Source organism: Bufo gargarizans, chromosome 3 (assembly GCF_014858855.1).
Source record: "Bufo gargarizans isolate SCDJY-AF-19 chromosome 3, ASM1485885v1, whole genome shotgun sequence".
NCBI lineage: Eukaryota > Metazoa > Chordata > Amphibia > Anura > Bufonidae > Bufo > Bufo gargarizans.
This window is the reverse complement of record NC_058082.1, coordinates 154242412-154259361: the sequence shown is the minus strand read 5'-3', so window position 1 is coordinate 154259361 and position 16950 is coordinate 154242412. Positions and strand designations below refer to the sequence as shown.

At 43.2% G+C, this 16950-nt stretch overlaps 1 non-coding gene across 1 annotated transcript; it reads right to left on the bottom strand.

Moving 5' to 3' along the window:
• Nucleotides 1–2397: 2397 nt before the first annotated feature.
• LOC122933569 lies at nucleotides 2398–2546 on the bottom strand. Its single transcript, XR_006388517.1, has one exon. It is a non-coding gene; the product is annotated as a U1 spliceosomal RNA (small nuclear RNA).
• Between the last annotated feature and the right edge of the window lie 14404 nt (nucleotides 2547–16950).

The window sequence follows — 16950 nt, the reverse complement described above, 5'->3', positions numbered from 1 at the left end:
ATCCCGAAGTGGACATTTGTGGAAAAATGTATCTATGAAAGGTGCAACACTATGTTTGACATTGCCTCACCTAACATTGAGTATTTAACCCCCCCTTCCGTTTCCTGAATGATTTCATTCAAGTAAATTAGAGAATTGCAATTTAAGTATAATTGCTCCAAAATGATGACCATGCCTGTTAACCACTACTGTAGCTGTGTACCCTGTAAGAGCTGTGGAGACTGCATAACTGTGAAAGATCTGCCAGTCTATGCATGCTGAGAATGGTGATTAATATACCTGAACTTTATTGTTCAGTAAAGAATTGTACTGCTGTTATTTCTTTCACTGCTGCACTGCACTGACACCTTCTGTTGTCAAGGGACTCTGCCTTGAACCTCCAATCCATCACTATCAAGGGCCCTCCAAACCACCATCTGGCATGAAAACCTCAAGATCTGAGTGTGCCCTGAGAGGAAGAAAAGTGCATGGCCCAGGGGAGCGACAGAGTAAATATTCACTACAACCACCATTCTTGCTACTATAACTCCTCTCCTCTCTTAGGCTCTCTGCCTACTGATATTGAGAAAACTAATCCAGGCCGTAACCATTTTTTGCCTCAAGTCACTATTGTTTGGTATAACACCAAAAAAACTGCCTTTGCTTCAGTCCATCATGAAAATCTGTTCCGCAGTTTTACTTTGCCTCTGTTTTCTCTTCTATTCGTTTTACGTCACTCAATTTACTGGCTACCCTTTTATTTCAGAAATATAAGTAATTGAAAACTCTTATCCTAGTCTACAAAGCTTTCCACCATGCTGTTTAATCATCAGAAGTCTCATCTTCTACCAACCTAACCATGCTCTTCAGTTACCCAATGATCTTAATTATCTCTACATTATCTACATGATTTGTTTATTCTATTTTGCAGTGTGAGAGAAAATTGGAGTACTCAGAGGAACCCAGTACTGCAACCACTGCTAACCATTAAGCATCATGCTACCAGATCCTTTTTGCCTACATCTGCCATTCGAGTACAGTCAGAAGGCACCATATACATTAGATTGTCAGTAGATTCCAACGATTTTGGCATGGCTCAACATAAATATAATAATGGGCAGCTTTGGTCAACAGCTAGAGATTGATTTTGTTGCCACTTGGCGGGCAGTCCTAGGAATAACCAGAAGGAGATTTATCTTTAGATATTCATTGTCTGTTTTCATAGTTTTATTGAGTTGGATGCCAGTTGGATTCTGGGGCTTTATTGGGAAAGGTTAATGTAGTGTGTAGTTGTAGTTGTATTGCTCACCTAGAACGAGACATTATTTTTAGGCTGAAATGTTCTTTAGTTGTATAAGCCTTGTGTCTTGAAATATATTCTCCTCATATGTGTTTACTGAGCTGGAGGGAGGAAAGCCTGAAATATACATGAGGGTAAACACAGCAGGGTGGAGGTGCAATTCTGTGGATGAGCAGCTGAAAAGAACACCATATTGTGACAGCTAAAACTGGTCCCTTGTGTCTTCATTTATATGCTTTGTTTTTATGGATGCTCCTATGATGAATTGCAACCTTGGATAGGGAAGTGCAAATTGTGTTCATTGCATAGGCTGTTCTTTAGGAATATATCTGCAATTTGGTAGACAATGGCCACAGTCACACAGCTACAACAAGCTCTGGTGGAAGAGAACAGATTATAGATAGATGGATATATAAAGGCGTATAGCTATGTCCTCAAGGGCTGTAATTAGATGTCTCATTTTAGGACATCTCCTCCATGCCGTGATTTTGATAGCATCTGCCAGAACCAATGACATATTGGTAAAATTGAAGTATTTGGGACCAATTATGGTGACTCATACAATGACATACCAATTGTTTTTTTTCTTTTAACTAAACCCTATTGTCTCAAGACGTATGCCTTAAAAAGCACAAGTATGGAAAAACATAAAAGACAACATAATACATAGAGTTTGTGACAAGCATACCCATGAGTGGAGCTTTTTGGTCATTTGACTAAATATAAGCCTAATAATTATAGGATATAAGGGATATTGTGTCTTCTTGTTTCAAAGGGTACTTCCAGTGTTGCTGGAGAGAGGGACGCAGATCGGGTGGCATGGTTTCCAAGGCAACTGTACAGCACTTGCAGCACATTTGGTTGCCTTGGCAACGATGCCTAGTCTGCCAGCTGTGTCTTCCTCTGTCAAATTTAAAGTTCTGGTGGGAGAAGTGAAAACCACCAACTCTTGAGGCACCGTTTAAATGTTCACAACTATACAGTAGTTTTGAGATTTAAAAAAAAATACCTTATAAAAATATAATTAATATTTAGTAAGATATAACACCATTTTCTTGTCAGCTAAAAACTAGAAGAAATAGTTCAAGAAATCATACATATATTTTTTTCATTAGACAAAAGAGCGAATGTGGTCCCCCACTACAACTAATTATGCTGTGCTGTGCATTTAAGGAAATCGCAGGGGTCAGCACACCCAGAGTAAAATTGATGAGCCACACCCTGGGAGAACTACCCTAGTGATCATGGTATCTAGCCTGCCAGGTATCATCTCATGTCATTCTTCATTTTGATAGTTCTTTCTTTTGTGTGCATAAGTCTTAAAGGGGTTGTCCGGGTTCAGAGCTAAACCCGGACATATCCCCATTTTCACCCCGGCAGCCCGCCTGACATGAGCATGGGAGCATTTTTTGAAGATCCGGTGACGTACCGGGGTTCTCTATGGGGCTGCCAGGAACCCCGGTGACGTCACCGGCACTGATGCCCATCAGAGCCAGTGACGTCACCCTGTGCGATCTAGCGCAGGGCAAGGGAGCACATCGGAGCATTAGATGCTCCGATGCTAGCATCAGGGGGGCTGCCTAGGTCAAAATAAGGGTATGTCCGGGTTCAGCTCTGAACCCGAACAACCCCTTTAACTATCACTGCAACTGTTTTACTGATAATTAGGAGGTGAACCCCCACGATAAGTAGAGTGAAATAGTAGCACTCATTAAAGCCCCAAGCCCAGAGGCATAGCTAAAAGCTCATGGGCCCTGGTGGACTTCAGCTTGGGCCCCCCTTCCTTCAGGCTCCTAAGCCCGGTAGCGACTGCTACCTCTGCACCCCCTAAAGCCACGCCCCTGCCCAAGCTCCTTAAAGTCAGTATCTTATATTTTGTGTAGATGTGGATGTACAACAGTCTAGTCCATTTGAGTCAACACTGCAGCTCCTTTGCTGTGCTTATGGGTAAGGGATCCACCCCCCAGGACCCCCACTGATCACAGATTAATAGTCTATTATACCTAACAGACCACTCGGGACCACTGAGCATGACTGTAATAACTCACCCCTGCCTACTCCCCTGTTGGAATTGGCACATGATTCTGTTGCTATCTAGCATCAAGACATAGGGTACACCTGGAGCAGAAGAAGATTGGGGAGCAAAGAGTTTAAAGACAAACAACCAGAGGCACACCACTCATAAAGCAAAGTGAGACGGTGGCCTCAGGTGGTGCTCTGCCAGGACTGCAGAGGGTGACAATTTATTCTTCAGCCCTGCACTCCTACTCCTGTACATTCCTGAATACAGTTATATCAAAATGACATACAGTTATGGACGAACATCATCCGGGACGGTTTGCGAACGCGATCAAATCTTCACGAGCCGCAAGTTTGCGGCGGGCCCTATTAACTTTAATGGCAGATGAACCTGAAAAACCTTCCGCTCATATTTTCAGCCACCAAATACTTAATAGAAGTGCACAAATGGTCCCACAACATGGATAGTGACATACTAGAGGGGGATCAATGACAAAAATTCCAACAAAAAATATGTATCTTAATCAGGGGACATTTTTATGCGTCTTAAAGGGAAATTCTCTGAAATGTGCACTTAAAAATAAGGCATTCACCTGACATAAAAGAAATTTTGATTAGGCGGCTTGAGGTGCAATGGATAAAAATTTTACTATAGGTCACTGGACTACAGGCCCCAAACATTAGGCATTCACCGGACAGAAAAGATCAAGTGATTATGTGGCCGGAGGTATATTACACGGTCAATGGATATCAATTTTACTACAGGCCAGTACAAATACAGGTCAAATACAAATGTTTAAAAGAACGAAAAATTTGATTAAAAACATGGCTAATGAAATCCCCCCCTCTTGAAAAAATCCCTAATGATAATAATTGAAATTCCATAACACTTGGTTCGTCACTGGTGTTGAATTTCTCAGAGGCCCCAACAATTATTCGTTCACCGTACAGAATAGAATGTGGCTGGAGGTAGATTACACGGTCATTGGATATCAATTTTTCAGCAGGCCAGAAGACTACAGGCCACAAAAATTATGCATTCAGCGGACATAAAAGAACAAGTAAGTATGTGGCTGAAGGTAGATTACACGGTCATTGGATATAAATTTTTCAGCAGGACAATGGACTACATGCCCCCAAAATTATGCATTCAGTGGACAGAAAAAAACAAGTAAGTATGTGGCTGGAGGTAGATTACACGGTCATTGGATATCAATTTTACAGCAGGCCAGAGGACTACAGGCCCCAAAATTATGCATTTAGCAAACAGAAAAGAACAAGTAAGTGTATGGCTGGCTGGAGGTAGATTACACGGTCAATGGATATCAATTTTGTCATGCCCTGCTCAGGTTATGTCTGCCAGGTTAGCAGCACGTGTGTAGTTTTTTGTTTGTTTTGGGTTTGGAGTTGAGCTGTATCCGCCTCCCTTCAGGTGCACTGGGTGGGGTCGTTTGTGTGAGTTTAAATCACACCCCTTCCCAGTGTCCTGTGCGGGTTAAAGCTTCTATCTTGCTCTGAGGAAAGGTGGATTTGCTGTTTCTGCTCATCTATAAGATAAGTTGGTTTTGGTTTCCTTTTTATGTTCTGTCTAGGCAGTTAGAGAGACACCTGCTTCCTCCAGGTCCTGAGGAAGCAGGCTGCCTCTTTCCCCCTTTCCACCATCTTAGGGACTTTAGGGAATATTAAGCCTTAGGCACGGGGGCACGTTGATTCCCACCTTTAGGGTTTAAACGTGGGCACAGAAGTCCAGGGAGAGTTGGTAGGGAATTGTCAGGAGGTGACCTTTATCCCCAGCTTCTGGCCTAAACGCTTGTTTTGTGGTTTTCTGTGTGTTTATTGTATCTTGTATCCTACCCAGCGTGATATTATAACCTGCCAATACCTAGACTGCCATTTCTCAGCTGCTTTGAGATGGAGTCAATTGATGCGTTAGTTGATCGCATGCAGGGATTATCCCTAGAGGTTGCTGATTTGCGTAATTCTGTCGCACGGTGTCAGAATGCTCTGGCATCAGGTGCTATAGGAGGAAGTCAAATTTATGGGGAGCCTGACTTTATCCACTTTAGAGAGTCATGCAAGCTTTATTTTCGGATGTGGCCGTCTTCATCTGGTGATGAGAATCAGAGAGTAGGGATAATCATATCCCTGCTTAAAGGAGACACGCAGTCCTTGGCCTTTTCTCTGCCAACCGTTTCTCTGGCCCTCCGGTTGGTGGATTCATTTTTTAAAGCCTTGGGATTCATTTATGATGACCCAGATCGGGTCTTGATGGCGGAATCTAAGTTGCGTAATTTTTCTTTTATATATATATATATATATATATATATATATATATTTATTTTTATTAGAAACTTTTATTTTCCAAAGGGGCAGATCTACAGCTTACCGAGTTCATATAAAATAACATAATACAACATAATGTCATCACATACTAAATTTCCCTCTTATCTTTACCCTCCCATCCCTCCCTTAAACCCCCATTTCCGCGGAACCACTGTCATAGTTCTAAGTATTGCCTGTTTCTCATTTCCAATTGCCCCATATCCGCAAACAAACTGATTTCTTCCCTGCTGTCTGAGTAAGACTATGTTCATACTCCTGAGTAAGACTATGTTCATGTACTCCGTCCATTCCTGGAAGCATGGATATTTCATAGAACCCCAATACTTAACAATTATAATCTTAGCAAGGGCTATACCCCTAAACCAGAGTAGTTGCTCCATTTTATTTTTATTAATCTCTGGGAGGTTGCCAAGGATCACATATTCAATACAGGCTTCATATTTCAGAGGGGAGCTGTTCTGCAATTTCCTAAATATTTTAATCCAATAATCTTTTATACCCGGGCATTCCCACAATAAGTGTTTATAATCACCTCTATCCTTATGGCATTTATAATATTTTAATTCTTTGTCTTTATAAATGGTGGATATTAATAGTGGTGGATAGTATAGACGGTGTATTATTTTCAGAAGAATCCACGTATGGGCTAGGGAAACTGGATTTTTTAATATTTCTGTAAACGATATCCCATGAGGTCTGCTCTTTACTTTGCAGGTCTTTTTCCTATTTTACTTCACTTTTGAATGTGATCAACTTTGTATATTCATATTTTAACTTTGCATAAATATGTAATATGGCGGGGGTGTTTAGTGTCGTATCATAACAGAAATCTAAAAAAGTGTTGTGTGCTACAATTAAATAATTCTTATTTTTAGTGTGATATATAGCGTGTCATAGCTGTTCATATCGAAATATATCGATAAATCCAAGTATGGTGTCTGGAAGAATTTCGGTTAATGGTTTAACCTGTCCTTTGGGAAAAACTTGTAAAATTAAGTGTATCCCATTTTTCCCAATATTCAGTGTCCACTAACTGCCTAACTTGCGGTAAAGTAACATTCCCCCAAAGAGGGGTGAACTGAACCGCTTGGGATAGTCCAACAATAAGCCTAACTTGTTGTCACCACCAGCTCTGTGAGAAGATCTGGCAGACGTTCTTCTCTACCTGTTGTATGATGTTCTTTGTTTTGGTTTCACTTTCTCATCTCTTTCCTTCTCCCAGCTGTCACCTATTTGCACTGATTGTCTCCCTTTATATTCCCTCCCATACTGCCTCACTTTGCAGTTTATATGGATTGTGTTCACTGCTGGAGGCTGCTTCTCCCGATTCCTCAGATAAGTCTGTTTCCTTTATTTGTGTTTCCTTGCTGGCTTGATTGTAGGTGACCCTGACTCTGTCCATATTAAGTGCAGGGAGCCGGTGGTTGTGTCCCCTCACTATTATAGGGTTTTCAGGTGTCACATAGTATAAGGTACGAGAGCATGCAATCGTCTACCATAAAGACCTTTGCATGGGCATAGCAGTCAGGGAGAGCTCTAGGGGTTTATATATATCCTTAGTTTGGGATCAAGCCTGTCGGATGTTTATTTATAAGTTCCAGCTTTCTGCAACACCATCCGTGACATTATAAACCGCCATAACCGTCTTAAAGGGAACCTGTCACTGGGATTTTGTGTATAGAGCCGAGCACATGGGTTGCTAGATGGCCGCTAGCACATCCGTAATACCCAGTCCCCATAGCTCTGTGTGCTTTTATTGTGTAAAAAACCTGATTTGATACATATGCAAATTAACCTGAGATGAGTCCTGTCCCTGACTCATCTCACGTACAGGAATCATCTCAGGTTAATTTGCATATGTATCAAATCATTTTTTTTCCACAGTAAAAGCACACAGAGCTACGGGGACTGGGTATTGCGGATGTGCTAGTGGCCATCTAGCAACCCATGGCCTCAGCTCTATACACAAAATCCTGGTGACAGGTTCCCTTTAAGCATGGATCTGGTTTCAGCCGTGATTGACCGCATGCAAGGTCTTTTACTGGAGGTAGCAGATCTCTGTAAAACTGTGTCTCAGTTTCAGGTGACCGGTTCTGCTTGCATTCATGGAGTTTGTTCCGAGCCTAAGATCTCGCTTCCGGATACGTTCTCCGGGGGTAGTGAGAATTTTGTTCGCTTTAGAGAGGCTTGCAAACTCCATTTTCGCCTACTTCCCCATTCCTCGGGTGATGAGGAGCAGAGGGTGGGGATCATTATCTCACTGCTCAGGGATAACGCTCCTTTCCGCTGCCAGTTGGGGCACGGCCCCTCCGATTGGTGGATTAATTTTTTGTAGCCCTGGGACAGATATATGATGACCCGGATTGTATTGCTCTGGCTGAATCTAAACTGCATCTTTTATGCCAGGGTAAACAGTCCGCAGAGATATATTGTTCGGAGTTTCAGAGATGGGCAGCTGATACTGGTTGGAATGATGCTGCACTCCGAAGTCAATTTTGCCATGGTCTTTCGGAAAGATTGAAAGATGCATTTGCTTTTCATGAGAGACCAGCCTCGTTAGAATCTGCCATGTCTCTAGCTGTTCGTATTGACAGGCGTTTTAGAGAGAGAGAGGAGACTACTCTTTCCTGTCATATTCAGTCCAAGGACAGTGGGGCTGTCTCATTCAGTGCGTAGGGGTCTCAGTCTCTCTCAATCCCCTCTGAGGAGGAGGCCATGCAGCTGGGTTTGCTTGCTTCTGATAGTAGAGGATTCAGCTCTCAGAGGAGGGTTTGTTTCTGTTGTGGGCGTATAAATCATTTGGCTAATGTTTGCCCCTCTAGGAGATTCATGGAGTTTTCTGAGGGTAATAAAAGAAAAACAAAAATAAAAAAACCCTCTAAAAACTTTCCATTTGCTACTATTGGCAAAGTTGATGCGGAAATTGAAGGTTTGCCATTTACTTGTAGTTCCCGTTTTCTCCTACCTGCCAGGGTGGCGCAAGACAGCAAGAATATTGTTTGTGAGATTTTTGTAGATAGTGGAGCAGCTGTCAATCTCATTGATAATCAATTTGCAATAACGCATGGTTTCCAGGTATGCACTGTGGAAAAGGATATACCTGTTTTTGCTATCGATTCCGCTCCACTTTCTCAAAGATCGTTAAAGGGCATAGTTCACAATATCCGTTTGACTGTGGGTGACGCTCATGTTGAGGATATGTCATGTTTCATCTTAAGCGGATTACCTACTCCTCTAGTGTTGGGGATACCCTGACTCACTAAACATAACCCCACCATTGATTGGCAAGCAAGGAAAATAAATGGTTGGAGTGAGTTTTGCAGAGAGAATTGCCTCACGGCGTCTCTTTCAGAGATTTATACCAAGACTGTGCCATCTTTTCTCTCTGAATTTTCGGATGTGTTTTCCGAGAGTGGTGTTCAGGAGTTGCCCCTGCACCGGGAGTACGACTACCCTATTAATCTCATCCCAGACGCCAAACTGCCAAAATCACGTTTATACAATCTCTCCCAACCTGAAAGAGTTGCTATGCGCACTTATATCTCTGAGAGCCTGTGAAAGGGACACATCCGACCCTCGAAGTCACCTTGCCGCAGTTTTTTCTTTGTTAAGAAAAAAGATGGTTCTTTAAGACCTTGTTTGGATTTCAGGGAGCTGAACTGTATCATGGTTCGTGACCCATATCTGCTTCCTCTGATCCCGGACCTGTTTAACCAGATTGTTGGGGCTAAGGTTTTTTCTAAGTTGGATTTAAGAGGTGCATACAACCTAGTAAGGGTCAGGGAAGGGGACGAATGTAAGACGGCTTTCAATACCCCTGAGGGTCATTTCGAGAATTTGGTTATGCCCTTTGGTTTGATGAAAGCTCCGGCCGTCTTCCAACATTTTGTGAACAGCATTTTTTATCATTTAATGGGGAAATTTGTATTGGTGTATCCTGGATGACATTTTGATTTTTTCTCCTGATTTCAAGACTCATCGGGACCACCTATGTCAGGTCTTGCTGATTCTGCGGGATAATAAATTGTACGTTAAACTGGAAAAATGTGTGTTTGCGGCTCCGGAGATTCAATTTCTTGGTTTTCTTCTCTCCGCTTCTGGTTTTCGCATGAAACCTGAGAAGGTCCACGCTGTGCTTGATTGGGAGCTTCCAGAGAATCAGAAGGCGCTGATGCGGTTTTTGGGTTTTGCCAATTATTACAGAAAGTTCATTTTGAATTATTCCTCTGTTGTTAAGCCACTCACTGATATGATTAAAAAGGGGGTAGATTTTTCTTCATGGTCGGTAGATGCGCTTAAAACCTTTACTAGTATCAAAGAGAATTTTGCTTCCGCTCCCATTTTGGTACAACCTGATGTCTCTCTACCTTTTATTGTTGAGGTGGACGCTTCTGAGGTTGGTGTGGGTGCGGTCTTAAATCAGGGTTCCTCTCCTGCCAAATGGCGACCGTGTGCCTTTTTCTCAAGAAAACGCTTCTCTGCAGAGAGAAATTACGATGTGGGAGATAGGGAGTTGTTGGCCATCAAATTAGCTTTTGAGGAATGGTGCCATTGGCTAGAGGGAGCCAGACACCCTATTACCGTGTTTACCGACCATAAGAATCTGGCCTACTTGGAATCGGTCAAGCGCCTGAACCCGAGACAGGCCAGATGGTCTTTATTCTTTTCTAGGTTTAATTTTGTTGTCACGTTCCGCCCTGGGGTTAAAAATTTAAAGGCTGATGCCCTGTCACGTTGTTTTCCGGGAGGGGAGAACTTTGAAGACCCGGGTCCCATTTTGGCTGAAGGGGTGGTCGTCTCTGCTCTTTATCCTGATTTGGAGGCAGAGGTTCAGGCAGCCCAGGCAGAGGCTCCTGATCTTTGTCCTCCTGGGAGGTTGTTTGTGCCTCTCGCTTTACGACACAAGGTTTTTTAAGGAGCACCACGATACTGTCCTTGCTGGGCACCCGGAGAGTAGAGCCACAGTGGATCTCATTGCTTGGAGATTCTAGTGGCCGGCTCTTTGTAAGACAGTTGAGGGTTTTGTGGCAGCCTGCGAGACCTGCGCTCGTTCCAAGGTCCCTCATTTACGGCCAACGGGTTCTCTCCTCCCGTTACCCATTCCTTCCCTTCCTTGGATGCATCTGTCCATGGACTTCATTGCGGACCTGCCTCATTTCTCGTTGAAGACTGTGATTCTGGTAGTAGTGGGTCGTTTTAGCAAGATAGCGCATTTCATTCACTTTCTTGGGTTACCCAATGCTAAGACGCTGGCGCAAGCATTTGTTGATCACATTGTCAAATTGCATGGCATTCCTTCAGACATCGTTTCTGATAGGGGCACACAATTTGTTTCCAGATTCTGGAAGGCCTTTTGTTCTCGCTTGGGGGTTCAGATGTCTTTCTCTTCTGCTTTTCACCCACAGTCGAATGGTCAGACCGAACGCGTCAATCAGAATCTGGAGACATATCTGCACTGATTTGTGGCAGAGAATCAGGAGGATTGGTTTTTTGTCCCTTGCTGAGTTTGCTTTAAATAACCGTCGCCAGGAGTCCTCTGATAAGTCACAATTTTTTGGTGCATATGGGTTTCATCCGCAGTTTGGGACATTCTCTGGAGAGGGGTCTTCTGGTTTACCTGATGAGGAGAGATTTTCCTCGTCTTTGTCATTTAGTTGGCAAAAGATTCAGGGTAATCTGAAGAGGATGAGTGAGAGATATAAGCGTGTGGCGGATAAGAGACGTGTGCCTGGTCCAGACCTGAATGTGGGTGATCTGGTGTGGTTGTCTACAAAGAATATCAAACTGAAGGTTCCCTCCTGGAAGTTGGGTCCTAAGTTTATTGGGCCTTACAAGATCTTGTCCGTCATCAATCCCTTTGCCCTCCGTCTTGATCTTCCTCAGACTTGAAAGATCCATAATGTTTTTTCACAGGTCACTATTAAAACCTTATGTCCAATGCACTGTACCCTCCTCTTTGCCTCCTCCTCCCATTGTTGTTGATGGTAATCTTGAATTTCAGGTCTCTAGGATTGTGGATTCTTGCATTATCCGCGGTTCTCTCCAGTACCTCGTTCATTGGGAGGGTTATGGTCCTGAGGAGAGGATGTGGGTCCCAGTGGCGGACATCAAGGCCACTCGTTTCATCAGGGCTTTCCATAGGTCCCATCCTGAGAAGGTGGGCTCTGAGTGTCCGGAGTCCACTAGTAGAGGGAGGGGTACTGTCACAGCCATCTCTCTGAAAAGGTCTGGCAGACGTTCTTCTGTACCTCTTGCATGATGTTCTTTGTTTTGGTTTCACTTTGTCATCTCCTTTCCTTCTCCCAGCTGTTACCTATTTACACTAATTGCCTCCCTTTATATTCCCTCCCATACTGCCTCACTTTGCGGTTTATACTACCTGGATTGAAATGATCACTGCTGGAGATGTCTGTTACTGCTTGTTTAGATAAGTCCTTTCATGTATTTTGTTTCCTTGCTGGCTTGATTCTAGGTGACCCTGACTTCCTCCGTATTAAGTGCAGGGAGCTGGTGGTCGTGTCACCTCACTTATTATTCATTATTGGGTTTTCAGGTGTCACACAGCCTAGGTACGAGGGCATGCAATCGTCTACGTTTGAGACCCTTGTATGAGCTTAGCAGTCAGGGTGAGCTCTTAGGGTTTTACAGGGGTCACCTTTATGCTCCTTAGTTTGGGATCAAGCCAGTGCGTGCTGCAGCTAAAACTCCAATATCGCCTGCTGCTGCTTGCGCAGTCTGGCCAGCATGTGCAAGGTGGAGTTTCACCTTGTGGGCACGTCGCATATGAGGTGGTGAGCGGGAAGGCCGAAGTTACGCTGCAGTGCTAACAGGCAAGCAGCAGCAGGGTGAGAACGCTGAAAGTGCGCACAGACGGCCTGCACTTTATGCAGCAGCTCTGACATATCGGGGAAATTTTTAAGGAATCTCTGCACCACTAAATTCAGCACATGCGCCAGACAAGGAATGTGTGTCAAACTGGCTAGTCCTAGAGCTGCTACGAGATTTCGCCCATTATCGCACACCACCAGGCCAGGCTTGAGGCTCACTGGCACCAACCACTCATCAGTCTGTTGTTCAAGGCCCGTCCACAGCTCCTGCACGGTGTGGGGTTTGTCCCTCAAACAGATACGTTTTAAAACTGCCTGTTGTTGTTTACCCCTGGCTGTGCTGAAGTTGGTGGGGAAGGTGTTACGCTGACCGGATAAGGAGCCGGTAGAGGATGAGGAAGCGAAGTAAGAGGAGAAAGCAACAGGAGGCAAACTGAAGCGCTCTGCAATCCTCGGTGGTGACATGTGCCAAACTGATATCTGCCTCAGGCCCAGCCGCCACTGAATTTACCCAGTGTGCTGCTATGGAGATATAATGTCCCTGACTGTGCTTACTGGTCCACGTATCCTTAGTGAGGTGCTCCTTGCCACAGATGGCGTTGTGCAGTGCACACCTGATTTTGTCCCCCACTTAGTTGTGCAGGGAAGGGATGGCATGCCTGGAAAAGTAGTGGCGGATGGGCACGAGGTACTGTGGGACAGCCACCACCATAAGGCTTTTAAAATCTCTGTCTCCACCAGACGGAATGAAAGCATTTCAAAGGACAGTAATTTTGTAAAGATGGCATTCCTCCGAACTACAAAGGTCACTTGCATGACCTTGATTCCATGTGGAGTCGAGGACCTCATCGTCCTCCACATCATCTTCCACCCAGTCTTCACCCCTGCCCTCCTTATCGGTCTGCACACTTTTGAAAGCCACAGCAGTTGGCACCTGTGTTTTGTCATCTTCCAAGACGTGCTGCGATGGTCCTCCCATGTACTCATCTTGAAACATAAGTGGTTGGGCATTGGTGCACTCAATCTCTTCCACTTCTGGGGCAAGGATAGGTGGATGGCCCTGGGAAACCCTGCTAGCAGAGTCATCAAAAAGCAGAAGAGATTGCTGCATGACTTGGGGGCTCAGACTGCTTTGCTGATTTGCAAGGGGGTGAGGTGAAAGACTGATGGACATCGGCTGCAGGTGCTAACTCTGATCTTTCAGCAGGAGACTGGGTGGGAGACAATGTAAAGGAACTTGAGGCACTGTCAGCAACCCATTCTACTATCGCCTGTACTTGTTCTGGCCTCACCATTCGTAGAGCCGCAATATGCCCGACCAAATACCGCTGAAGGTTCTGTCGCCTGAGGAAGGTGTTTGACTTGTGCGTGTAGCTGGCACAGATCGACCACGTCTTCTCCCTGCAACAGGAGCTCCACCAGCAGCACCACGACCGGGGCCACCTCCCTTATTTGACGCTCTTCTCATATTTCTCAAATTTAGGATCTTGCCCAAAATGTTTTTTTTTAAATAAATAACAGAATAGAACAACAGTATCTAATGTGTGTATCTCACAATGAGAGATGCAGCAAAGGCTGCAAAATTAAGATTTTTGCCCTGAATGGGTGTTATTTTAATAGCATAATAGAACAACAGTATCTAAAGGGTGCATCTCACACGTACAGATGCAGACAAGGCCGCAAATTAAGATTTTTGCCCAAAATGGGTGTTCATTTTATATCAGAATAGCACAGTAGTATGTAAAGGGTGTATATCACAATGAAAGATGCAGACAAGGCCGCCAATTAAGTATTTTCCCCTAAATGGGTGTTTTTTTTAAACCCAGAAAATTATTGCTGTTTTTCTAGCTTAAATTGCACACTGACTAATGCGGCAGAGGCCCCAGATGGAGGGTATTGCAAACAAATTGTGTTTTTTAAAACCCAGGAAATTATTGAAGTATTTCAAGCTTTTTTTTATAGAGTATTGAATGAGTTAATACCTTGTTCCTCTATGTGATGTGGTAGGGGGAGTGGCTTGACCTGACCTTTATAGGTCAGTCACTCACCTCCACAGCATGAAAGGCATGATGAAGCGGCTTTTAGCGTGAAACGGCTGTACCTTTACTGATCTATGTGCACAGACCTGCTTGGACCCGATTTTAAAAAGTTTAATAGAGGAAAAATAGCAATAGACAATTTAGAGGAGCTCACCAGCAACCTACTGGAGCCCAGTCTTTCAGATACCAGCTGAAAACCAAAGAATACTGAAACACAATTAGACTGGCTCACAGTATTTTTGCATTTATTACACTTGATAAAAATCACAATTATTTACTATTGTAATTATAAAATGATAAAATTGATTGCCCACTAAATGTTAAACATATCCTAATAATATATCAAAGTAGCATAAATAGGTGGGTATTTTAAATGCGGAGCTCACGCATATACCCAACTAACAGGAGTACTCCAAAGGGATAATAGGACCACTTGATTATGCTGTGTGGTGTCAGTCAATAGCGCATTGAATCCATACTTTGACAATGTTCAGATAGTTATGAAATAACTTGCCAAGTGCTCAACATACCAGTCGGTAAGAAGATATCCACCCTGCGGTCCACGGTATGTTCTTATAATGTCCGGAAGATACTTTGTACTTATTTTCGTAGCGGTATCCGCTAACTACCTCCTGCCACGAGGTAGTATCACCGCTTCTCCTTCTCGGCGTCTCACGTGACCTGACCTATAGATGGTTCACTTGGTCGGTGATGACATCCACCTGCGCCAGTCGGAGTAGCGGGAGTTCGTGTAGCAGAGCTATACCGGTACGGGGTTCAATTCCCCTTCACAGGAACTGTTTAGATGGTAGTTGAATCAGTCCTCTTTAGAGAATTAAGTTGCTGCCGTTACCGCATGGATCCACCCGAGAAAAATCCATGCGGTAACGGCAGCAACTTAATTCTTGTTTTTTTAAAACCCCAAAAATTATTGCTGTATTTATAGCTTAAATTGCACACTAACAAATGCTGCAAAGGCACCAGATGTAGGATACTGGTAAAAATGTGCTTTTTTTTTAAAAACACTGATTATTATTGCAGTATTTTAAGCTTGGACTTGAATGTCACAAAAGCACATATGCTGTGCTGGTGCTCTGAGCTTCCATAAAATGTCCGCCGCCACCCACCTAACAGTTGGCAGCAAATTAAGTATTTTGCCCTAAATGGGTGTTTTTTAAAACCCAGAAAATTATAGCTGTATTTCTAGTTTAAATTGTACACTGACTAATGCGGCAGAGGCCCCAGATGGAGGGTATCGCAAAAAATTGGTGTTTTTTAAAACCCAGAAAATTATTGAAGTATTTCAAGCTTGTTTTAACAATAACAGATGCTGCAAATAGTGCAATATTAAGTACTTTGGTCCAAAATTGTGTTTTTTAATAACAGAATATGACAGCAGTATATAATGCTTGAATTTCACACGTACAGGGCTGTAAAATTTATAATTTTGCCCAAAAAGGGTGTTTTTTAAAAACAGTAAATTATAGCTGTATTTCTAGCTTAAATTGCACACTGACTACTGCGGCAGAGGCCCAAGATGGAGGGTATTGCCAAAAATTGGTGTTTTTCAAAACCCAGAAAATTATAGAAGTATTTCAAGCTTGTTTTAAACAATCACAGATACAGCAAAGGCTGCAATATTAAGTACTTTACCCCAAAATGGGTGTTTTTTCATAACAGAATATGACGGCAGTATATAACGTTTGATTTTTTACACGTACAGATGCAGCAAGGGCTGTAAAATTGATTATTTTGCCCAAAAAGGGTGTTTTTTAAAACCCAGAAAATTATAGCTGTATTTCTAGCTTAAATTGCACACTGACTAATGCTGCAGATGCCCCAGATGGAGGGTATTGCAAAAAAATGGGTGTTTTTTAAAACCCAGGAAATGATTGAAGTATTTCAAGATTGTTTTTAACAATCACAGATGCAGCAAAGGCTGCAATATTAAGTACTTTGCCCAAAATGGGTGTTTTTTTTACTAACCAAATATGACAGCAGTATCTAAAGTGTGTATCTCACACTGACAGATGCAGCAAGGGCTGTAAAATTGAGCATTTTGCCCAAAAAGTGTGTTTTTTAAAACCCCAAAAATGATTGCTTTATTTATAGCTTAAATTGCACACTAACAAATGCTGCAAAGGCACCAGATGTAGGATCCTGGCAAAAATTTGCTTTTTTTTTTTAAACCCAGATTATTATTGCAGTATTTTAAGCTTGGATTTGAATGTCACAAAAGCACATATGCAGTGCTGGTACACTGAGCTTGCATAAAATGTCTGCCGCCGCCCACCTAACTAACAGACGGATAAAAGTTATTTTTCTCTGTCACAGGGCTCAGGGCAGGGTAAAAAGATGGTGTACTGCACCCACAAAACGACATCTATGTAGATCGCTGAGTTAACAAGCACTTCAGATTACAGATTCTTTCCTATTCTCTCCC